This window comes from Gracilinanus agilis, chromosome 3 (assembly GCF_016433145.1).
Source record: "Gracilinanus agilis isolate LMUSP501 chromosome 3, AgileGrace, whole genome shotgun sequence".
Taxonomy (NCBI): domain Eukaryota; kingdom Metazoa; phylum Chordata; class Mammalia; order Didelphimorphia; family Didelphidae; genus Gracilinanus; species Gracilinanus agilis.
This window is the reverse complement of record NC_058132.1, coordinates 256,372,090-256,384,156: the sequence shown is the minus strand read 5'-3', so window position 1 is coordinate 256,384,156 and position 12,067 is coordinate 256,372,090.

The window sequence follows — 12,067 nt, the reverse complement described above, 5'->3', positions numbered from 1 at the left end:
ATATTATCAAAATGGCTCTAGTGACTATTCTTTAGTCTAGTATTAGAGTATTAGTTGACTTTTGCCCACATAAATATAGAAGTTTTTGTATTTTAAAAATTGAAGAGATTAAAGAACAGGAACACTAGCAATAATCGATAATGATGCCATTTTATTTATTTAGCACCTTCTTCTGTAGGGTTGTCTTAAATACTCCCATTGATTCTCATGAGGTAATTAACATATCCATTATGCTTTTTATCTCTCTGGGGAGTTCAGGCTGTTTTTTTTAAGTCTCCAGTTGGCAAGCCTTTTATCCCTTTTTTGTTTTTTTGTTTTTTACCTTGCCTATGTAGAAATTGTTTCAGAATTCTGAATCCATTAAAAAAAAGTCACATCAATGCATAGCTTTTGTCCTACATTTAAAAAATAAATCAAAGACAGTCTCAAATATGAATGCCCTGGTTGTAGTTTTGCTTCATTTATGGAATATCATTAACCAAAGGCAATTTGTGAAGTATAGATAGTGAAATTAATTTGGTCATTTCATAAGGTCAAATGATTAAATCATATCTTGCATATCTCTTTGATGTTCAACATTTAACATTCTTTGGGTACACATGCTACACCAGAAGGCCAAATTATAACAGATGTTGGTAGTCATGTTTTTCGATGATGTCCAACAATTCAACATTTATTTACAAAGTCAGCAATTCCATGCTTCTTATCATCAATACCAAACATTTGTAACTTTTCCATGTAACGACATCACCTGTTTAGGTAATGTTGTTGATCTAGGATGTCCCCTAACTGGAAAAACAAGACAATTGTTCAGGGAAATTGGCAGAAGCTTGGAACTGCCTGTAGCTGTTTTTTATACTCACAATTCATCAACTATTTAGAAAATATTAAAGCAGTTCTTTAATGCTGGTCATTGTTTGACAGGGCAACTTGAGGTGTAGTTCCCGCAGAGTTTTTGATAAGAGTGTACCAGAGGAGAGGAGAGAATATACAGAGAATGGAACATAAATAAAGGGAATCATTTTGGCTAGAGTGATTGGGTTAATGGAAAGAGATGGACAAGTCAGAAACTGAGAGATAATATAGTATCATGAGATGCATGTCATGAATTTTTTAATGCATCTGGCTGCAGATTCATGGAAAGTTGATTTTGCCCCTGGGTAAACTTTGATTTATTGAAGTGTCAGGTGAATGGATACTGGCACAATCTGTTGGTGTGTTGAGTCTTGAGATCATATATAACTTTTGAATCCATTGCCCAGTGACTAATGAGTTAGGCAGAAATGAGGAGAGCCCTAAAAAATTGCTGGACCTGAATGGCATAGCTGTAAGTTGACAGCAGTCTCCACATGGGAAAAGAGAGTATCTAGGGAACTCAGAAAACCTGATGTACATCTAAGGCATGTGTTAATTTTTTATTAGCTATATTTATTACCAAGGATTGTCAAGATCTCTTTATCATCTCTGATAATCTGAAGAGGACAGTTTAGTTGATAAGGAAATAAGGACAGAACAAGGGAGTAGTCTTTTACCTCATGCTTCCAGCTGTGGCTCCAGGAGCATAGAGTTTATTATATATATATTTCAAGACTCATTTCACACAAAAGAACCCCCCCCGCCCGAAACTTTGCAGATGCACAGAAGTTACAAATTATGTCACATCAAAACACAAAACATTGGCTTCAGAATAGACCAAGGGCAAGGCTGAATTTTGACTAGGTTTTTATCAGAAAGCCAAGTCAGGAAATATTTTTCTCAGGATTGAATTACCCCTGCTAAAGTTTTGACCTGGGCTATAGCTGAATGCCTGGGCAAAGGAGAACAATGTTAACCCTTTAAATTCAGGTTTGCTAGGAATTCGAAGCTTTACAATAAGGCCACAATACTTCTCAACAAGAAATCACAGGGATCACAAAAGGGGTCAAGGGAGGGAGGTTCCGGGTTAAGATGGCAGCAGAATAAAAAGCAGCTGCTTGACTTCTCCTAACCCACGCATATAGGACTCCTCAAGAAGACATAAAAACAAATCCAGAGGAAAGAAGGGACCCCACAACAGGGCGCAGCATTGGAGGTATGTGGAAACGAGGCATTTCCATGCTATAAAGGGGTGAAACAGCTCCCACAAAAACATGAGTGGAGCAACCCCCTCCCCCACCCCACACCACCTACTGTGCCAAAGCCAGTGCACGAGAGCCTAAGCAGGTTTGCAGCACCCATTGGGTCATTGGCAGCTCACTAGGCCTTGTTCCTGGGAGCAGCAAGACTTGGGACCTGGAGGCTGAGGAACTCGCAGACTATGAGGGCAGACCCTGACCCCAGACCCTGAGCCCAGACGCAGGCGAAGGGGCTGACACAAACGCTGGCTGAGGCACAGATTAAAGCACATACTGGGGCGGGGAAGAAGGGGCTGATTCTGAGTGCAGGAATGGACCTTGGGTGGGGACCCAGTGCAGAGAGGTGCTTGACTACTGAAGCAGCTCTCTGAGACTGTTAAAGGAGCTTCAGGCAGAAGAATGAGCAAGGAGACACCAGAAGGCTTGTCCTAAAACAACTAGACCTGAGACCTCAGGAGTTTAAAAAGCACAGACAGATCCTGGGCATGAGCATAAAACTGAGAGGGCACTTAGTTTACAATGGCAAGCCAGAATCATCAGGAAAACCAGAAGAGAAATATGAAGAAGAAAAAGCCTTTAACACTTGACAACTTTTACACAGAAAAAATCCAGACAACAGAGGAAACAACTGAGGAGAACACACAAGTAACCATATCCAAACCTTCCCAAAACAATGAAAACGGGTCACAAGGTCTTGAAGAGTTCAAATCGGAGATCATGAGAAAGATGGAAGAGATCTGGCAAGAAAATAACAGTTTAAAAGGCAGAATTTCACAATTGGAAAGTGAGGCAAGTAAATCAAAGACCAGAAATTACCAGATTGAAAAGGAAAACCAGTCTCTAAAGGCTAGAATTGGGCAATTAGAAAAAGATGCCCCCAAATCAAAAGAATTAATAAGCAAATTGGAGACCAAAATCAAACAGCTGGAAAACAGGTCAGATCAAACTGAAAAGGAAAATCAAAAGCTTATAGCAGAAAACCAGTCTCTAAAGACAAGAATTGGGCAAGTAGAAGCCAATGATCTATCAAGACAGCAAAAACAAATAAAACAAAGTCAAAAGACAGATCAAATAGAAGGAAACATGAAATATCTCAATGAGAAACTGATAGATCAAGAAAACTGGTCTAGAAGAGACAATTTGAAAATCATTGGTCTTCCTGAAAAACCAGAAATTAATAGAAATTTGGACTCCATACTAAAAGAAATTATTTAGCAAAATTGCCCTGAAGTTCTACAACAAGAGGGCAATATAGACATTGAAAGGATCACCCTCTACACTAGACACTGAAAAGACAAAAGGGGTCAAAATAGGAGTCTCAGATTTTTGTCTTTTCTCTTATTGGCTTCCCACAAAGGATATCAATAAAACATTTAAAAAGACTTGGATGAAAATAAAGTTCAGAAAAGGACACAAATGTCAATTTTGTTAGTACCTTGTTAAATTTGATGTACATTTTTAAAAAACAAATGTGACATTAAAGAATTTCATTTTATAAATTTTATAAATGATCCTTTTTGTGGTTATTCTTTCCACATGAAAATGTGTATATTTGCTGATGATTTTAGGAAAGTCGTGAAGGCAATGAGCATATTCTAATAGTTCCATGATGGATATAAACATTATCCAGGTAATGTTCAGATAATATTCCTTACACTAACCTTATATCCTTGCAGGTAGGGGAGTATTCATTTTAGTCAATGGCAAGATCAGTTGTTGAATATTATCACAATCTGGTTCTTAATAGTACATTCAGGCATACACACAAAAGCCCACTCAAACATGATTTTCAAAAGTGCCAGGTTAACAATACAGAGTTAGAATCTAACTTGGATCCCAAGAGATTTGCATTTTCTACACATTTAGTCATCATTGAGAAACAGGCAGGCATCTGCAACAACACATCATTTCTTCAATAGTATTTAGTGCCTATTGTGTGCCATGAATAAAACTGGGCACACAGAGATGTACAAAGATTAAATCATTAAATATTTATTATTTGTAAATGTTTAGAAATCTTAATATTAAAACATGTTTTATACATCATACCTCCCCTCATATACATACACACAAGTAGAATAGAAGCTCCTTGAGGGCAGGGACAATGTCACTTTTTATCTTTGTATTCCCAGTACCTTGCACATAGTCAGAACTTAACAAATTGTTTTTGATGTTGATCAGGTACCTATTGTGCTTAATAGGGGGAGGCACAAGGTTTTGCTTGAGACAGTCCCTGACCTCATGATGCTGAGTCTAAGAAGTAACTATGGTATTCGATATTATTTTATAAGCACATAGAGATTTTAAAATAACATGCTTGTATGGTGTGAAGCTTAAAGACTGTAAGCAGTTTAGAGCAGGGGATGGCAACATTTTTGGCTATGAGAGCCATAAACACGATATTATTTAAAATGTAATTTCTTGAGAGCTGTACAGTGCTCACAGTGCGAGCTCCTGTAACAGTGCACGTTCCTGTATCAGCGCCTGAAAAAATTGACTTAATGGCTCCTGCAGAAAGAGTCATATCTGGCCCTCAAAAGAGCCAGATATGGCTCAAGAGCCATACGTTGCAGACCCCTGGTTTACAGAACCTAAGAAAGTTGCATGTGATCCTCAAGTTGTGGAGTTTAAAAGAGATAAGAATCCAAAAGTTGAAGAGAAGAAGAGATGGAGGACTCTAAATACAGAGAACAGTAGAACAGAGATTGTTCAAAGAATGTGTTCCATATTTAAGGAACACTGATAATCTTACTTAATGTCTTTATCATATTTTTTGAATCTTCTAAATGCCTACAGTTCCATTCATCATTCTTCATATTGAATATTTTCGAGACCTCTATCATCTACAATTTATAGAAGTTTTTCCTAAAATATTATACCTCAAATTAAGCAATTATGTTTGCCAGAATAGAAAAGAGCAGGACTATTTCTTCTCTAATCCTCCACACTTGTAATTCTGTTAATACACATTAAGACAAGTTGTTTGTTATGCTGACATTTCACAGTTGACTCATATCAAATCTATAGTCTCTGTAACACTCCTATATCTTTTTCAGACTGACTGCTTTACAACTACATCTCCACTACTTGTGAAGTTTATTTTTCTTTTGTTTTTTAAACATTTATTAATATTTATTTTTTAGAAAAGTTAACATGTTTTTTAGAAACATGTTTCTAAATGTTTTTAGAAAATTTTTTAGAAAAAAAGTTAACAGTTCTTCCTCTGAATGTGGGTAGGGTTCTTTTCCATAAATCCTTCAGAATTGTCCTGGGTCATTGCATTACTGCTAGTGAAGAAGTTCATTACATTCTATTTTACCACAGTATATTGGTCTCTGTGTACAATGTTCTTCTGGCTCTGCTCCTTTCACTCTGTATCAGTTCCTGGAGGTCATTCCAGTTCACAAGGAATTCCTCCAGTTTATTATTCCTTTGAGCACAGTAGTATTCCAATGCACCAGCATATACAACAATTTGTTCAGCCATTCCCCAATTGAAGGACATACCCCCCTTTTCCAGTTTTTTGCCTCCACAAAAAGCATGGCTATAAATATTTTCTTACAAGTCTGTTTATCTATAATCTCTTTGGGGTACAAACCCAACAATGGTATGGCTGGATCAAAGGGCAGGCATCCTTTTATAGCCCTTTGATCATAGTTCCAAATTGCCAGCCAGAATGGTTGGATCTCTTCACAACTCCAACAGCAATGCATTAATGTCCCAGTTTTGCCACATCCCCTCCAGCATTCATTACTCTCCCCTTCTTTCATTTTAGCCAATCTGCTAGGTGAGAGGTGATACCTCAGAGTTGTTTTGATTTGCATTTCTCTAATTATTAGAAATTTAGAGCACTTTCTCATGTGCTTATTGATAGTTTTGATTTCTTTATCTGAAAATTGCCTATTCATGTCTCTTGCCCATTTATCAATTGGGGAATGGCTTGATTTTTTATACAATTGGTTTAACTCCTTGTATATTTCAGTAATTAGACCCCTGTCAGAGTTTTTTGTTATAAAGATTTTTTCCCAGTTTGTTGTTTCCCTTTTGATTTTGGCTACATTGTTTTTGTTTGTACAAAAGCTTTTTAATTTGATATAATCAAAGTCATTTATTTTACATTTTGTAATTTTCTCTAACACTTGCTTGGTTTTAAAATCTTTCCTTTCCCAGATATCTGACAAGTAAACTATTCTATGTTCACTTAACGTTTTTATAGTTTCCCTCTTTATATTCAAGTCATTCACCCATTCTGAATTTATCTTGTTGTAGGGTATGAGATGTTGATCTAAACCTAATCTCTCCTATATTGTTTTCCAAATTCCCAAGCACTTTTTGCCAAATAGTGGATCTTTGTCCCAAAAGTTGGGCTCTTTGGGTTTATCATACACTGTCTTGCTGATGTCACTTACCCCAAGTCTATTCCACTGATCCTCCCTTCTGTCTCTTAGCCAGTACCATTTTGTTTTGATGACCGCTGCTTTATAGTATAGTTTAATATCTGGTACTGCTAGGCCCCTTTCCTTCACATTTTTTTCATTATTTCCCTTGATATTCTTGATCTTTTGTTATTCCAGATGATCTTTGTTATAGTTTTTCCTAATTCAGTAAAAAAGTATTTTGGCAGTTTAATAGGTATGGCTAAATAGGTAAATTAAGTTGGGTAGAATGGTCATTTTTATTATGTTAGCTTGTCCTAACCATGAGCAATCAATATTTTTCCAATTGTTTAGATCTATTTTTAATTGTTAGGAAAGTGTTTTGTAGTTGTTTTTGTATAATTCCTGTGTTTGATTTGGTAGATAGATTCCTAAGTATTTTATATTGTCAAGGGTGATTTTAAATGTTGTTTCTCTTTCTACCTCTTGCTGCTATGATATGTTGGAAATATATAGAAATGCTGATGATTTATATGCATTTATTTTGTATCCTGCAACTTTGCTAAAGTTGTTGATTATTTCTACAAGTTTCTTAGTTGATTCTCTAGGATTTTTTAAGTAGATCATCATATCATCTGCAAAGAGTGATAGCTTAGTCTCCTCTTTGCCTATTTTTATACCTTCAATTTCTTTTTCTTCTCTAATTGCTACTGCTAGTGTTTCTAGTACAATGCTAAATAATAGAGGAGATAATGGGCATCCTTGTTTCACTCCTGATCTTATTGGAAAGGCTTCTAATTTATCCCCATTGCTTATGATGCTTATTGATGGTTTTAGGTATATACTGTTTATTATTTTTAGGAAAGGTCCTTCTATTCCTATACTTTCCATGGTTTTCAATAGGAATTGGTGTTGTATTTTATCAAAGGCTTTTTCAGCATCTATTGAGATAATCATGTGATTTTTGTTTGTTAGACTGTTGATATGGTCAATTAGGTGGATGGTTTTCCTAATGTTGAACCATTCTTCCATTCCTGGTATAAATCCCACCTGATCATGGTGGATGACCTACTTAATTACTTACTGGAGTCTCTTTGCTAATATTCTATTTAAAAATTTTGCATCTATGTTCATTAGGGAGATTGATCTATAGTTTTCTTTCTCTTTTTTTGATCTACCTGGCTTTGGAATCAGTAGCATATTTGTGTCATAAAAATAATTTGGTAGGACTCATTCTTTGCTTATTATATCAAATAATTTGTATAGTATTGGGAGTAGTTGCTCCTTGAATGTCTGATAGAATTCACTTGTGAATACATCAGGCCCTGGCAATTTTTTCTTAGGGAGTTATTTGAAGGCTTGTTCAATTTCTTTTTCTAATATGGGATTATTTAGGTATTCTGTTTCTCCTGCTCTTAATCTAGGCAATTTGTATTTTTGTAAATATTCATCCATATCTCCTAGATTGCTATATTTATTGCCATATAATTGGGTAAAATAGTTTTTAATGATTGCCTTAATTTCCCCTTCATTAGAGGTGAGGTCTCCTTTTTCATCTTTACTACTGTCAATTTGGTTTTCTTCTTTCCTTTTTCTTATTAGATTGACCAGTACTTTGTCTATTTTATCTGTTTTTTCAAAATACCAGCTTCTAGTCCTATTTATTAATTCAATAGTTCTTATAGTTCTTTTACTTTCAATTTTATTAATTTGTCCCTTGATTTTTAGTATTTCTAATTTAGTTTTCATCTGGGGATTTTTAGTTTGCTTGCTTTCTAATTTTTTAAGTTTCATGTCCAATTCATTAATCTTTGCCCTCCCTAATTTGTTAATATATGCACTCAAGGATATAAATTTCCCCCTGAGTACTGCCTTGGCTGCATCCCACAGAGTTTGGTAGGAGATCTCATCATTATCATTCTCTTCAATGAAATTGTTGATTTTTTCTATGATTTCTTCTTTGACTAGCTGGTTTTGGAAAATCATATTATTTAATTTCCAATTAGTATTTGATTTGCCTGTCCAGGTGCCCTTACTGATTATTATTTTTATTGCATTATAATCTGAGAACTTTACATTTATTATTTCTGCTTTTTGCATTTGTTTGCAATGTTTCTATTCACAATTACATGGTCAATCTTTGTAAACGTACCATGTGCAGCTGAAAAGAAGGTGTATTCCTTTTTATTCCTATTTATTTTTCTCCACAAATTTATTACATGTAATTTTTCTAGGACTTCATTCACCTCTCTTACCTCTTTCTTATTTATTTTTTGGTTTGATTTATCTAGATCTGAAAGAGGGATATTTAGATCTCCCACTAGTATGGTTTTACTATCTATTTCCTTCTTGAGATCTGCCAGTTTCTCCTTTATGAATCTGGTTGCTATGCCATTTGGTGCATACATATTGAGCAATATTATTTCCTCATTATCTATACTGCCTTTAATCAGGAAGTAATGACCTTCCCTGTCTTTTTTAATCATATCTATTTTTATTTTGGCTTTGTCAGAAATCATAATTGCCACTCCCTGCCTTCTTTTTCTCATTTGATGCCCAAAGGATTTTGCTCAAGCCCTTTACCTTAAACCTGTGTATGTCCACCTGCCTCATATGTGTTTCTTGTCAACAACATATGGTAGGATTTTGGTTTCTAATCCACTCTGCTATTTGCTTCCGTTTTATGAAGTAGTTTATCCCATTCACATTCAGAGTTATAATTATCAGTTGTGCATTCACTGACATTTTTGTATACTCCCCTAGTCCCACCCCTCCTTCTTACTCTATTTTCTTTTAGACTAGTGGTTTGCTTTGAGCCAGTATCCCTTATCCCCTCCCTTGACTAGCTTCCCTTTCTACCCCCTCCCTTGTTATTCCTCTCTTTTTATTTTTAAAGGCCTAATGAATTCCCTCCCCCCTTCTTCTCGCCTCCCTTTTTTGACCTCCCCACTTACCTGCTCCCCTTGTTTTATCCCTTCTCACTTTCTCAGTAGGGTTAGATAGAGTTTTTTATCCCAATGGATAATATAGCTACTCTTCCCTCTCAGGGTTAATTACACTGAGAGTAAGGTTTAAATATTTCCTCTTAATGCTCTCTTCCTCTCCTTCTTATAATAGTATTCATCCCTTCCCCTTCCCATGCCCTTTTTGTGTGTAATAGAATATCCTATTTTTCTTATTCATTCAAGTTTCTCTTGGTGTCCTCTAGTACTCACCTCCCTCTTTCCCACCCCCATATCATCTTAGACCATTTAGTATTCCAACCTCTCCCTATGAATAATTCTTCTAATTATTATAATAGTAAATACTATAATAGTGAATAGAGTTCCTTAAAGAGAATTAAACATAACATTTCTCCACATAGGAATACCAATAATTAGATCATATTGAAGCCCTTAAAGAGGCAAATTTAAAAAATATGAGTTTTCTTTCTTTCCCCTCTGTTTCTTATTTACCTTTTCATGTTTTTCTTGATTTTTGTGGTTGGATATCGACGTCCTGGTCTTTTCTGTGCAAATACTTGCAAATCTCTCTTGTTGAATGCCCAAACTTTCCCCTGGACATATAGTTAGTTTGGATGGGTAGGTGATCTTTGGTTGTAGACCCAGTTCTCTTGCCTTCCTGAATATCATATTCCAGGCCTTGAGGTCTTATAGTGTGGAGGCTGCCAGATCCTGTGTGATCCTGATTGGTGCTCCTTGATATCTGAATTGTCTCTTTCTGGCTTCTTGTAATATTTTTTTCTTTTACTTGGAAGCTTTTGAATTTGGCTATTATATTCCTGGGGGTTGTCTTTTCTGGGTCTAGTGTAGAGGGAGATCTATGGATCCTTTCAATGTCTATATTGCCCTCTTGTTGTAGAACTTCAGGGTAATTTTGCTGTATAATTTCTTTTAGTATGGAGTCCAAATTTCTATTAATTTCTGCTTTTTTCAGGAAGACCAATGATTATCAGATTTTCTCTTCTGTTTTCTTGGTCTGTCACTTTCTCATTGAGATATTTCATGTTTCCTTCTATTTTATCAGTCTTTTGACTTTGTTTTATTTGTTTTTGTTGTCTTGAGAGATCATTAGCTTCTAATTGCTCAATTCTAGCCTTTAGGGACTGGTTTTCCTTTTCAATCTGGTCATTTCTGGTGTTCAATTTGCTTATCAGTTCATTTGATTTCTGAGCCCCACTTTCCAATTGCAAAATTCTGCCTTATAAATTGTTATTTTCTTGCCATATCTCTTCCATCTTTCTCATCATCTCAGATTTGAACTCTTCAATAGCTTGTGGCCAGTTTTCATTGTTTTGGGAATGTTTGGATAAGATTACTTGTTTGTTCTCCTCTGCTGTTTGTTCTGTTTTCTGGATTTTCTCTGTGTAAAAGTTGTCGAATGTTACAGATTTCTTCTTGATCATCTTTCTCTTTTAGGGTTCTTGTCTCTGGCTTGCCAATGTTTTCCCTGCCCCCTCTCAGGTTTATCCTCACACTCAGGATCTGTCTGCACTCTTTAGGCTCCTGAGGTCTCAGGTCTACTTGTTCTAAGAGTCAAGCCTCCTGGTGGTCCCCTTGCTTGTTCCTCTGCCTGAGGCTCCTTTAACAGTCTCAGGGTGCTGCTTCCACAGTTGTGTATCCCTCTGCACTGGGTCCCCACTTAAGGTCCAAGTCTGCTCTCAAGATCTGAGTCCTCGCCTGAGCTCAGGATCCAAGTCTGGGCTTCAGTCCATGCCCGCATTCATGCCTGAGCTTAGGGTCTGTGTCCAAAGTCTGAGTGTGTTCTTTAGCCTCTTGGGGTCTTAAGTCTTGCTGTTCTCAGGAGCAGGCCCTGGTGACCCCAGGTAGCTGCCAAGGTCTTAATGCGTGCCCCAAACTTGCTCTAACTCTTGTGCACTGGCTTTGGCACTGTAGGTGGTGTGGGGTGGGGGAGTAGGTTGCTCAGCTCGTGTTTTAGTGAGAGCTGTTTCACCCCTTTATAGCATGGAAATGCCCCGATTCCACATACCTCTGATGCTGCGCCCTGTTGTGGGGTCCCTTTGCTCCTCTGGATTTGTTTTTATGTCTTCTTGAGGAGTCCTATATGTTTCAGTTAGGAGAGGTTAAGTATCTGCTTTTTACTCTGCTGCCATCTTGACCAGGAAGTCCTGAAGTTTATTTTTAAAAATCCAAGTATAAAGTTTTATATATATTGTCATTAATTTTTCTTATTCGATTTGACTTAATGTTGTCACCTATTATAATTTTGTTGTGTATTGTCATCCTGTTTGTGTTTTAAAGTTTTGTTTCCTCTGTGAAGTTGATAAATATGTTGTTTGCATTGTTATCCAAGCCATTGATGAAAATATTGAAAACTACAGTTCTCCAGGCTACTCTGATAGAGACCTCCTCAGGTGACACTGAAACATTCAACTATTCTTTGGTTCTGCTCATTTAATCTGATCTGAATCTAGCTAACTGAATTATTTTCTCTCCCATATAGCCCCATTTTCTACATGAAAATAGCATTAGAGGTTTCATCAAATACTTTCATAAAATCAATGTTAACTATGTCTACAGCATTCCCTTGTTCTATCAGTCTAATCATCCTGTCAAA